This window comes from Callorhinchus milii, unplaced genomic scaffold (assembly GCF_018977255.1).
Source record: "Callorhinchus milii isolate IMCB2004 unplaced genomic scaffold, IMCB_Cmil_1.0 Scaffold4, whole genome shotgun sequence".
In the NCBI taxonomy this organism is placed as follows: Eukaryota; Metazoa; Chordata; class Chondrichthyes; order Chimaeriformes; family Callorhinchidae; genus Callorhinchus; species Callorhinchus milii.
This window is the reverse complement of record NW_024704745.1, coordinates 64,874,994-64,888,122: the sequence shown is the minus strand read 5'-3', so window position 1 is coordinate 64,888,122 and position 13,129 is coordinate 64,874,994. Positions and strand designations below refer to the sequence as shown.

Sequence of the window (13,129 nt, the reverse complement as noted above, 5' to 3'; positions counted from 1 at the left end):
AACATAGGAATTAGGAGCAGGAGTAGGCCATTCGGCCCCTCGAGCCTGCCCCGACATTCAATAAGATCATGGCTGATCTTCTAACATAACTCTATCTGCCCGCCTTATCCCCATATTTCTTAATCCCTCTATCCTTTAGAAACCTAACAATCACAATCTTGAATATGTTCAAGGACTGAGCGTCTACAGCCTTCTGGGGTAGAGAATTCCATAAATTCACTACCCTCTGAGAAGTGTTTCCTCAATTTGTGTGTTAAAGATAAGTTTATTTTTATCAATGTTCTCTGCACCACTCAAAAATTTTAGAATTTAGTTTTAAAGTTTTTGAATTGTTTGAATTTATATTACAAATCTGATCTCAAACCTCTCTTGGATGGATATGTTGTCAATTCTCTGATCAGTCAGCAGATTGAATGCTGCATGAATATCTGCTGATCTAATTTAGCAATCCCATCATTTCAGCTGAGAACTACTGTACTACACCACCCAACCAACATAATAGAAAAACAACAATGTGGATTTATATGGATTCCTTTATGCGGTGTGGCGTGTTGGAGCACTTAATAATGGTGTAGTTTAACGCTGAGGCGTAAGGGGAGGTGGCCATAGGCACGGTCTAAGAGGAAAATCTTCAGATGCAATCTGAAGATGCGAAAAGAAGTGGCAAGGTGGAGTGGCTGAGTCAGGCGTTCCAGAGATTCAGGCATTGTGGATGAGCACGGCAGCCGATGGTGGAGTGGTGGGGGCGAGGGAGGCACAGACATTTTGCGTTCTATAGGCTAAATAGCACTACAAGCAATTTTGTGTAAATCCTGAGATTGAGACAAATGTTTGGATCAGTCTCATATGGCCTTTGAAGCTTTATTTTCATGTCAAATTAAAGTCCAGGTGCCTCAAACCTATTATGTCATGTCCTCTCTGCAGATGTTCTTTGTAGCCAATCACTGCCTCTCTTAAGCAATAGATGGCACAAGAGTGTTTCTTTCTGTACTACAAATTCAACATAAAATGCAGTTGTTGCAACCTGGACTCGGCAGATGTGTAAATATTCTGTAAGTATTGAATATACTGTAAATATTCAGTTCCTGTCAGCTACCAGATGTTATGGCATGCAGACCTATTGAAATTTTGCTCCGTCACAGTCTACTTCCAATTGTATCAGAGTGCAATTCCTGTGGGTTGGAATGGTACACATCTGGTTACTGGCTGGATTCCATATTTCTGAATCTAAAACAATAATAATAATCCTTGCATTTGCTATAATGCCTTATCACGTCGTTGAGATGTCTCAAAGCGCTTCACAGAATATACGGTAAAGTGAATTGAATGTATATTTTGTGGGCGAAACACGGCAGCCATGTGAACATGCGTTATATTTTTCTGAATAAATTGAGCACTGCATTCTTATTGATGACAATACTGGGATTTAATTCTGAAGCTTTAAAAGAATTTCCTGTTACGTATAACTAAACCCGGTTATTTTGTATAAAACTATGTCTAGAAGAATTCTTGGTTTCTGAATGGGGGAAAAGGTATGGTTGGTCTGGGAAAAGCGTTTGAAGCTAACGATTGTTATGAAAGTCTGTTTTGTTTCTGCATTTGTCCTGCTCCTATTTGAGATCCTTGCTCGTAATGAATTCCTGCTCCTAGAATTTTCAATGATGAAGGCGGTTCACTGATATTGTCTTTCTTGAGCCCCTTGTTTTGTGGAGAAATTCTTGGAGTCTGTGACGACATTGATGGGGAAAGATTTTCTTCACACTGTGGGCTATTAGGACTGCTTTGGCATTAGTGTCTATGAAAATCAAGACCATGATATTTGAAAGAGAGCTGGACAAATATTTAAGGAGAAATAAAATTAGAGGATTTGGAGAATTGGGATTGGAGTCTGTAAATCAATGAGTTTCCAGCACCAGCATAGTCTCAATAGGTGGATTAGCCTGGTTTGTGAATCTTGTGAATCTGAATCCATTTTAGTATAAAATAGCTTGGTTTGGTGCTGTAATTTCTGTGATGTTAGGCATGGAATGTGATCTAATTCTTCTTTCCACCTCTCCCCGACATCTCACTACACCACTTCAAGGTTGCTCTCAGTTTGTCTTAGAGTTGTTCTTGAGTGATGTTGAAACGTATCCACTCTTGCACGTATGTCCTTCATTTGCTGTTGAGATGGATGGTGATCTTTCTTTCATTGAGTGAATAGCACTTGTGACAGAAGCTCACAGAGCTGTTTTAGTGATTCTGATCTAAATTGGCCAGTCTATTGAGTGTTTATCAGGAATAGTGCTAATTAGATCTGTGTGGTTTGCTTGACCCCTTTCTTAATTTATGCTTCCTGCTGTTGAATCCATTTTGGTGGTAAATAATGTTATTGATTGGGATGCGGCTTGTCTTCTGTGCTATGGCATGAAGTGACCCATCAAACAATGCCAACAAATGTTTTTTGATAAAAAATTAATTATGGATTGAAAAACTGAGGGTCTTGTTGGGTCACAGTATATATAATGCTGAGTCGCATATTATTTCTGACAGCTGAGAAACTTAAGCAAATTTGCTCGGTACATAGTGTAGGCAGACACTGAATTACTGAGGAAGCACTGCATTGTTGGAGTTTGAAATGTCCATAGATTGTCGACCATTGTTGCCGTCCTTCGGTTGAGACAATAACTCAAGGTCCCGTTCAGTTGGATGTTAAAGATCCCATTGCAAGTATTGGTTTCAGGTGTCTGGGTCTAAAACCTTTTGTTCCCCCAAATATTTGATATTTGTCCTCTAACTCAACCAAAGATTTGTAACAAACAGAAGTATTACCAGGCTCTTGGAGCCTTTTATGTTTTAGGCATTTCTACTCTTCCCTTCTCCCCTCTCCACACATGCATTTAAGACCTATTTTTTCGACCTTGCTTTCAGTCACCTTCCCCATCCAGCTTATCCGCTGAGCTCAGGTGCCCAGTCAGTTGTGTAAAGCAATTTGCGATGTCCTCTCAAAATGAAGGTACTATATAAATGTAAATTGTTGTGTATCAAATGCAAGGATTATTATTATAAGAAGGAACTTTAAATCCTGTAGCTTCACACTGAAGGGAGGTGACCATAAGCAAGTTTGAAGAGGAAGATCTTCGGGTGTGATCTTGCACTGTTCTTACGGTTCATGCCAAAAAAAATATAAAACTTAATTTTTTGAGGAATGCTTTAATATTTGCAATACTCTTACTAGTTTGAACTCTCCAAAGAATTTAAATAATATTTACACTATCGAGTCTGGTGAATAATTGAACCATTAACAGATTAACATTTAATACTTATCAACGCTTATGGAGAGGTGGATGTGCTAATTTCTCGATCAGATGCAACCATCTGCTACTTGTACCTACAAGAATGATTTGAGTTCAGAAGAATGGAATGTATCAAAGATTTAGTCATCAACCATTAGTTATTACTGACAGAAATATTCTGTACATTCACTATTTTTGCATCTATTTTTAAAGTCGTCTCCTTCTGATTTAAAAATACAATATGTATGTTTGGGATACTTTTGTACTTATCAAAAGGAAGGATAGTTAGTGCTCGGATTTTTTTCCCCATTTTGGGTACTAATTATAAAAAACATTCAATATAGGTATGTACTTCTGTAAAATGAAAGAGGCATTTCTGGTGTGAAATAACCAGCATGTGCAAAAGTGGTTAGAACCAATATTACAAATTACAAATAGTTATGTAATGGTAAGAGAAAAGTGCAAGACCACACCTGAAGATATTCCTCTTCAACCTTGCCTACGGTCAACTCCATCCGTTGCCCAGTTTGGGGTCAAGCTCCACCACTGTTAAGTGATTTGAGACGCTACAGATTATGAAACTCCGTTATATACATGTTAATTGTTGTTGCAAGGCAGATAATTGGGAAGATTACGGAAAGCAAGGAAAGACCGAGAAAATAATGAGGCTAAAAGGGGGGGGGATAATTATGAGGTTAAAACGTATGAAACGGAATCTGCAGAGGGCTTAAAAGGAAACAGAAAAATGTTTTTTTTTAAAAATCAAGGGGAAAAAAGGTGAAGGAGCATATGGGCCTATTAAAAACAGATTAGGTGTTACACATATAAAGGAGTAGACACAGAAGGAGTTAGCACCAGGACAAGCTGAATGAGTGAATGGTCTCCTTCTATGTTGCAGTTTATATAATGGGAAAAGGGTGACTGAACTTCCAAGTACTAAAATTAATATTTTGTTTTGGTCTTCACAGTGGACACAATACCAGAGGAAGGCAAGCAATTAGTGAAGGGAAGAAACTTGCAGAAACTACAATCAAACTCAGATAAATAGTCCCTGGGATACGATTTCCAGAAAACCTTTAAGATTCCGAGTAAAATTACTAGCTTAGAGCGAAGTGCATAGAATTGGAGGTAACCTAATGGCGTGGATAGGAAATTGTTTGGAAAATAGGATGTCAAAATTTAGGACAAAAAGGATATTCTCTATAATGTGGTGAATTGTGAAGCGAAGAATATAAAGTCGAAAAGGATAAAGACAGGTGTGCAGAATGATGGCAGATGGAGTTCATCAAAGCAGAGTGTATAATAATAATAATAATAATCCTTGCATTTGATATAGCGCTTTTCACGTCGGGAGGACGTCTCAAAGCGCTTCACAGAACACACTGTAAAGTGAATTCACTGTATATTTGTGGGCGAACGCGGCAGCCAATTGCGCACAGCAATGTCCCACAAACAGTCATGGATTCAAAATGACCAATTTATTATTTTTTTATTTTTTTTGGAGGGATTATTATTGGGCGTATGGAGTAAGGAAACTTGCCCAAGGTTTCGCCCTGCCGGGAATCGAACCCAGATCTCTCACTTGCAAAGCGAGTGCTCTAACCACTGAGCTACAGGACTCCATATGTATGATGTAGACTTTAGATGCAAGAAAGAAACTTAGGAATATTTTGTAAATGGGTAAGTACTTGGGATTGATGCACATGTACATGGTTTTGGGGGTAATTTACATAGGTACTTAAAGGCTAGTTTGCAGTCCTTTGAGTTGTGAATTTGATGGGCAGCCCTTCAAAAAAAAATAATAATTTGGTCACTCAACGACTGTTTATGGGACATGTTGTGCGCAATTGCTTGCCAAGTTTTGCTGACAAAATATATGGTCAATTCCATTTACAGTATATTCTGTGGAGATCTTTGAGACATCTCAACAACGTGATAAGGCTGTTTCTCATCCGAATAACAGCAACTCCAACAATTCCCCAGCACTATATTGAAGCATTAGCCTAAACTGAGTTTTGACGTGGGACTTGAACCCACTACCTTCTGACACATACATTCAGATGTGAGAGTGCTACCAGCTGAGCCAGAATGACACGTGATTTGAGGAGTAATTTTCGAATAAAGAAAATTGATAAAGTGATGGGGAATAATTCTGTAAATGAAGCACAGAGGACTTAATTGTAAAATTAGTGCCAAAACCATTAAAAATTAATCCAATAAAAGCAGTTCTTCACCAATTACAATGATTATTATTAATAATTTAGAAAGTAATCGAACCGACTGATGGTATTCTGGTGTTTATCACAAGATACATGGATTATAACAGCAGGGAAGTGTTACAATAGTTGTAAACTGAAATGGACAAACCTTATCTGGAGCATAATTTTCAATCTTCGATGCCCCAACTTAGGAAGGGGATACTAGCCTTGGGGAAAGAACAGTGCTGATTCATCAGAATGAGGGATTTAAATATGATCAGAGTCTAGGTAAATTTGTGATATTTCCCTTGATGATATAATCCTAGCATTTGGTATCTATTTTCACACTGGGAAGCTCTTCACAGGACTTACAGTAAAGTGCAGTTAATGTGTATTTTGTAAGTGAATGTAGTAGTCAATTTACGCACAGCAACATCCCATAAACAACCATGAAATGAATGACAAATATTATCAGTCAGATTTTTGGCCCAGATACAGGGAGAAACTCCTTTCTCCATTGGGTCCATTGGGATCTGTAACGTCCACCTGAACAGGCAGACAGGACCTTGGTTCAATTTCTTATCTGAAGAACAGCAGCTCCAACAGTACACTGCTCCCCAGCACTGTATTGAAGTATCATCCTAAACCGAGTTTTGACATTGGACTTGAACTCATTACCTTCTGACTCAGACCTGAGTGCTACCAACTGAGCCAGAGTGTCACTTGATCTGAGGAGTAATCTTCAAATAAAGAGAATCAATAAAGTGATGGGGAATGATTCTTCCTTCTAGTAAGTGAATCAAGCACAAACTTAATTGTAAAATTTGAGCCAAAACTGTTAATAATGAATCCAATAAAAGCAATTTTTCAACAAAAGAGTTGTGAAAATGTGAAGTGCAGTTTCAATTAAATGATTAAGAGGGAGATAGATGGGTGGTTGTAAAGAAAGGATGTTGTTAAAAGGCAGGGAATAAGAATTGAAAGGATAAAGATCTACCCTGAGCTAATGTTTCATAAGATCAGATTTGATGGGCCGAAAGGGCTGAAACCTGCCCGGCCTAAGGGATTGTGTACTGACCCAAAATATTATTCAAGTAATAATCCAAATATAAATGAGGGTTTCGGGACTGAATTTTCAAAATCCACCTTGCTTGGATCTGTCATAGAAAGTCCACTGGCTGTTGATGTAACAAGGAAGTATACAAACCGAAGTCAACCTTTCTCACCTTCAGCTTCAATTTCATAATTACAGTTTAGCAAGTTTTGAGAGGGACATTTAAATGTGAAAAAACTGGGTATGAAAAGAATTGAAAGTTCGTAGAGATCTGAGTTTTAAAGGGAATTTACGAGGTTCCTGTTCAACGAAGACCACATTTCAAGCCCTATGAACTGACATAGAAATGAATACAGAAACCCTGAAATGTTGTGGAGCATCAAATCCTGATATTCCGATTCATGGTTAACTATTCAAGTCCGCAATCTGGTTTACTTAACAACATGGTTAGAAAGGGGGTGGGGTGAAATGCTGAGTGTGTTTAAATATGGACAAGCAAAGCAAGCATTAGCTTTAAGTTATTAAGATATGGGCATAAATCCTTTTGTAATTAACATGAGATGTAATTAACATGAGATGTAATTAACATGAGATGAAATGGTCTCTTGCAACAGCAAAGTCACTTAATTTATTGGGAGTCTTGGCAGAAAATATTTTCCCAAAATAGAGGATCATTGTTGTATCTTTAACATTTTGATAAACCAAAAAAGTACTGAATAAATGGCTGTGACATCCGATCTTGCAACTTAATCGAAACCCCTGCTATTAGAGCACGGTATTCTCATCACTAAGAGCACCGACACAGCCCTGCAATGCAAAGTGGATGAGAAGAAATTGGAGGCATTCCATCATTGCTGCTTCTATTAAGAGATGAATATTAACACAGCACCTGAGTTGAACCGAATAAATACAAATACCCATTTGGAAGAAGAGGTTGCCGTGGTTTGATCAAATAGAGTGAAAGAGAACACTTTGCCAATTAGGAAAATGGATATGTCAATGGCAGAAAACTAAAAGATGGCCAAGGAGGAATTGAAGTTTTACAATAAAATACAAAATTACATTTGTAAAGTGTCTTTCACATCGGGAGGACATCCCAAGACAAAGAACAGTCAGGATCATTAGGCCCTAAGACGGGGGTGGGGGATGGAGTTCTTGAGGGTGGGGGCAGAGAGGCTCAAAGCCCAACCACCAATGGTGAGGCATGGAGCAGGCCGGAGCCTGCTGAGCGGAGGGAGCGGATAGGTTGATGAGGGTCGGAGTGGTAGGAGGGGGCAAAGCCATGGAGGGCCTTGAAGATGAGGATTTCAAACTCGATCCTCTTGAGGGATGGGGAGCAGTGGAACCGGGTGAGGGTGGGTGTGATGGGCCATGGAGCCTGGTTCGGGAGAGGACACGAGCTGCAGAGTTCTGGATGATCTGCAGCTTGTGGAGGGAAGAGTTGGGAAGGCCAGTGGAACGGGAGATCCAGATTCAAGGCGATCCAAAAATATTGGACTTCAGATTAAGCTGTAGTGAGATCTTTGTGAATTATGTAGCAGTGTTCAGAGGTTGGTGGTGATTCAGTGGGTGGAGCTCGCTTGACTGCCCTCGGAGATCAGGGAGGAATTTTTCAGGGTTGCTTTCCCTGAATTGGCTATGGTTTTTGGATTTCTGTTTCTTTGCCTTCCCAAGGAGGTGACCAAATGGCCAAGACCAGGAAAGATATGCAGGTGAATATTGTCTAGTTGGTGGAGCAGGGTTGGGTAGGGTGGGTTATTAACAATAATAATCTGGTCACTCAGTCCACCACTGTTGGTGTGACACTGCTGTGCACAATTGGCTGCTGTGTTTCACCCACAAAATACGCAGTCAATTAACTTTACATTATATCCTATTATATTATTAATCCTTGGATTTGATATAGTGCCTTATCACGTTGTTGAGACGTCTCAAAGCGCTTCACAGAATGTATTGTAAAGTGGATTGACTGTGTATTCTGTGGGTGAAATGCAGCAGCCAATTGCACACAACTACGTTCCGCAACAGTGGTGGAATGAGTGACCAAATTTTTGCTTGTTTGTTTTTGGAGGTATTATTACACCAGGAAAGTGATTCACTAATCGACCCAACAACTGGTTCTGACTTACTGCTAAGTAAACAGCAGTGTGTGGAGTAAGGAAACTTGCCTAATGTTTCTCTCTGCCTGGGAATCGAACCCGGGACCCCTCGCCTGCAAGGCGGAGCTCACTAACCAATCCACGATGGGATTCTGCTACAGGCTTTCTCAATTGTGAACTTGATGGGCAGCTCAGACTTTTTTCACTCCTTCCAGTCTCTGTATGTGTATAATGCACAATAATGATTGGTGAGACAGTGTGCCATAATACTGTTCAATCATATGGTTTATGTGACAGGTAAGATAGGTTAGTTTCTTGAAGAATAACTGATCTGAGAGGGAAATGAAATTAGAATTTTATCGTACATTGGTATTGTATATCTATATAAGGTGAACAGATTTCTTGAGTTATAGTTTCATCATAGGGCAGCTATCTGAAAATGTCTGAGCTAGACCATGTTTTCAAAGTCTTCAAATTGGTGGTTATTGCAACGCAGTCCTGAAGTTTACAGCTTAAAGCACCACTTAGTTTTGTTTGCACTAAATTGCAAAGAAGAAATCCAATTCTAAACCAATATTTCTCCACCTTTTACAAGAATTATTTTTCTACAAATGCACAGCCTCTACACTTAGCAGCAATTACTTATGAAATGCTTTGAGATGTTTAGCAAATATCAAATGCAAGGATTATTATTAGTATGTTTGTGTAGAAGTAGGGTGAGGAAAAATTGGGCTCAGCTGTGAAAACTCCCACTGTTGACTATACTTCCAGCGCACACTGAAATTCATACTTGCATACCATTCAGACTTGCACACCACAGATTCATTTGGGCAGGATCCTGGAAGACTGCTGGTGTTTCTGTGACAGTACCTGACTATTAAAGGAGAGAAAAGGGAAAACAATTGAGAAGCAACCATAATCCTTGCGGATTGTTTACTTAGTGTCAGGCTAGTTCAGTTGATAGAATTTTCATCTCCGAGTCAGAAGGTGTTAGCTGCAAGCCCCCACTTCGGGACTTTGAACTCACAGTCTAATCTGAGACACTAGTACAGTGCTGGAGGAATGCTGCATTGCTGGAGATGCCATCCTTTGAATAAGATGTTAAATCAAGGTTATGCCTGTCTAACAGGTGGACATTACAGTACCCAGGGCACTATTCACAAAAGAGAAGTGAGTTTCTCCCAGTATCCTGGCTAACAATGCCCCAGATCACATTAATCATTCACTTCATGGCTGTTTGTGGGATATTGCAGTGCATAATTTGGCTGCGATATTCACCTATAAAATACAGTCATTACACTTTACAGTAAATTCTGTGAAGCGCTTTGAGACATCCTCCCGATGCGAGTGGTGCTATGGAAACGCAATTATTATTTTCCACTTGCATTACTTTTTAACTTCTTTTTGATGTACAATATATGTAGATTTTGTTTTAACTGCCACTTGAGAAGCTTTAAACAAAAATTAGAGATGCTCTGAAATGCTCAATTTTGTTTAAAAAAATTTAAATCTCATGGATGTATTCATTAATTTACAGAATAAAGCTTCTCTGATTGATCACTATTATCTTTGTACTAAAATAACCTACTAGGATAGCATTCCCAATTTGCTATCCTATGTTCTGACAATAGTGCATTTGTGTTAGTTTCTTGGCAAAATCCATTTATATTTTGTATTTTCACTGGGATCGGTTGAGGTTAGTCTGCCTGAATACATCTCATATTTTTCCCCTTAATCTAATAGCAGTATGAAAGAGAAAGAGAGTGACTCTAATCCCTTAAGTCTCAATTGGATTTGCGCCCAGATGTAAGAGCTGATATGCCAGAGTTTTGTTTTCAAGCATGCTGTGGTTCCTGGTATCCAGTTGTTGCATAATCCATCACATTTTCATTTATGCTTTGGTTAAGAATGCTAAATAAAAGTTAATTACATTTGATTATAATATTCCAGTATTCCATTTATTTTCACGTACTTGAAACATCAACAATTAAAGGCTGAAAATTTAGAACAAAATGTGACCTGTTGTGTCCAGCAACTTCACCATCACGTCTTGGGGGAGACGCTTCAAATGAAACCTCAGTGCTCCGTAACGACAGACTCCAATATAGTATGTGTTGTATGATTGAAGATAAATCATTTTGACTGCACTTTAGCTATTTTCAGTGGCAACTCAAATGATTGGAGCCTTGGGGTTGGCTATTCTGCTGATCGAGCAAGTGCGGCCCACTACTGCAACGAACATGCTGAATTACTGGTTCTGGAACTTTACTAAGTACAGAAGAAACGATGAAAATCCTTGCGTTTGATAAAGCGACTGTAACCTTGAAACATCTCGAGTACTTCACAAGGAATTCCTGTAAAATTTGTGAAATTTCTAGCTGACTATATATTTGTACGTGAATGTGGCAGCCAATTTATGTAAGCAGTGTCCGACAAACAGTCATGAAGTGAATGACCAATTTTATCCAGGAGATTCTAGGCCTGGACACGGGAAGAAACTCACTTCTTTTTTCCAATAGTATCACTGAGACTGGAATGTCCGCCCAAACAGGCACCTGGGACCTTGGTTTTAGCTTCTCACACGATATGAGCATCCGATAATGCAGAGTTGGGTTTCTGATTTTTAATTTAAAAGTTTCAAAGTTAATAAACGTTCATTGCAACTTTTGAGTTTTATTTGTGGTTGCCAATGGTAATGTGAGTGCTGTGAATAGTAGCTCTTTACTACTATCATGATGCAGAAACGTACTTCCAGGATAGAGAATGTGAAAATGTGATTCATAAAATATTGAACAGCTGAGGTTGTACTAATCCAAAGCGATATACCTACTTTTGAGCAAAAGTATCAGCAGTGAACTAAGCACCTAAAAATGCCTATGATTTAGTCACTTGTTATCTATGTTGTGCTTGAGCCATAAGTATTTTACACTTTTTGAAAGTCTATTCCTTTATTAATAATATTATCATTCTGCATGAGAGCTTCAAATAACTTCCTGATTCCATCTTACTTATTACACAGTGGTCAGTAAAACAAAATAATGGTTTCCAATGCAGGTTGCTAAAAATTCTGATGGCCAAGGTGCCTTTAATGCCAACATTTTTTAGAGTGTAGATCCCTTTAAAACATGACATGAGATTTGCATTTGCTTCAATGCTGTGCTTCTTTCTGTTCTCTCTTCCCCCCCCACAACCTGGGGCTGGTTATAGTCTATCTCTTCATGTTGGACCACATAACAAACTCACCACCTGAGCTCAAGGTTGGATGATCAATGTAACTCGGTGGGTCTATAGTTCAGTAAAACTGTCACATCTCATAACCATGTATGATTTGCGTGGGCGGCAGGGGATTTGGGATCTGATGACTTTGGTGTATTGTATTTTTGCTTTCCCTAACTTATACTTTAAATAATTTGTTGATAATGACATAGCAGTTCCATAGCATTACAACAGAGTATTTCTAAATAGTCCAGCGGCAATTCTAGTATAAAGAGTAATCTTCAATGAGAATGTAAACATCAAGGAAGTGCAAGTCATCTGTTAGCAAATTAGCATCAGTTATGTGCTTCTGCCAGCACTGAAACTGATTAGCTCTCCTCATTCATTTTGTGACCACTTAACATTGCTCAGTATCCGACTGACCTTGTGAAACACTCTGAGACGATATCCTATGCGAAGGGTGCAATATCGATTCAAATTGTTGATGTTGTCGATGAAATCTCCTGTGAAAATGTAAATAGTATAATATATAATAAATAGTGGCAGCTCTTAGGGAATGATTGTAAGGTTATGATTTAACTATGGGAGTTCAGGTGCTGAGATGTCGTGTGTCTTCTGACAATACGATAATTGTAACTATGGTATATCGAATTACAATTAAATATGAGTTATGTTCCTTAGAATTTCAGACCTGCTAAGTGTAGAGCTATTGAGTCAGAATTATCATTGGAATATTGACTAGTTAGTTAAATATACACACTCACGTATATTTGATAGATTTATTTGAAGGTTGTTTTTTAAAATACAAAATATCTCACGAGCACTTTGCAGTTCACTCTACATAGATATACCTGTGAAATATGTAGGGTATTTCATTAGATCTGTGCTGCAGTTACCTTGGCAATTCTATTCGCTGTTTACAGTTGTCTGTACCAGGCAGCATGTTCAGCCGAATTTGGCAGCAAATGAAGCTTTGAATTGCATTTTCAAATGAAATCAAGTATGCGTATTACTTGTGCCTGGTTTATATACTGGATAGAATTTGCATAGAAGCGAAAAACATAATTTATATTTTTCATTCTGCAATCGTAGTGACCGGGGGCCAGAGAGAACTTCATACACGTGTCATTAAGTTCAATCACGAAGATCAATTAAGTGGTACCAAGTGCTAGTTAATTGATCACCTGCAATTGTGTAAGGGACAATTTTAACATCGAGGCTGAATTGATTTGCACACCCTGCACCTATAGGGGTATGAATTGAGGTCCTGGTGGGACTTCCTCCAGC

General features: G+C 38.7%; 1 protein-coding gene across 1 annotated transcript in view; it reads left to right on the top strand.

Annotated features, from left to right (window-relative positions):
• The window catches only part of cwf19l2 (CWF19 like cell cycle control factor 2), an 80,803-nt gene that overhangs the window by 5,012 nt on the left and 62,662 nt on the right, over positions 1-13,129 (top strand).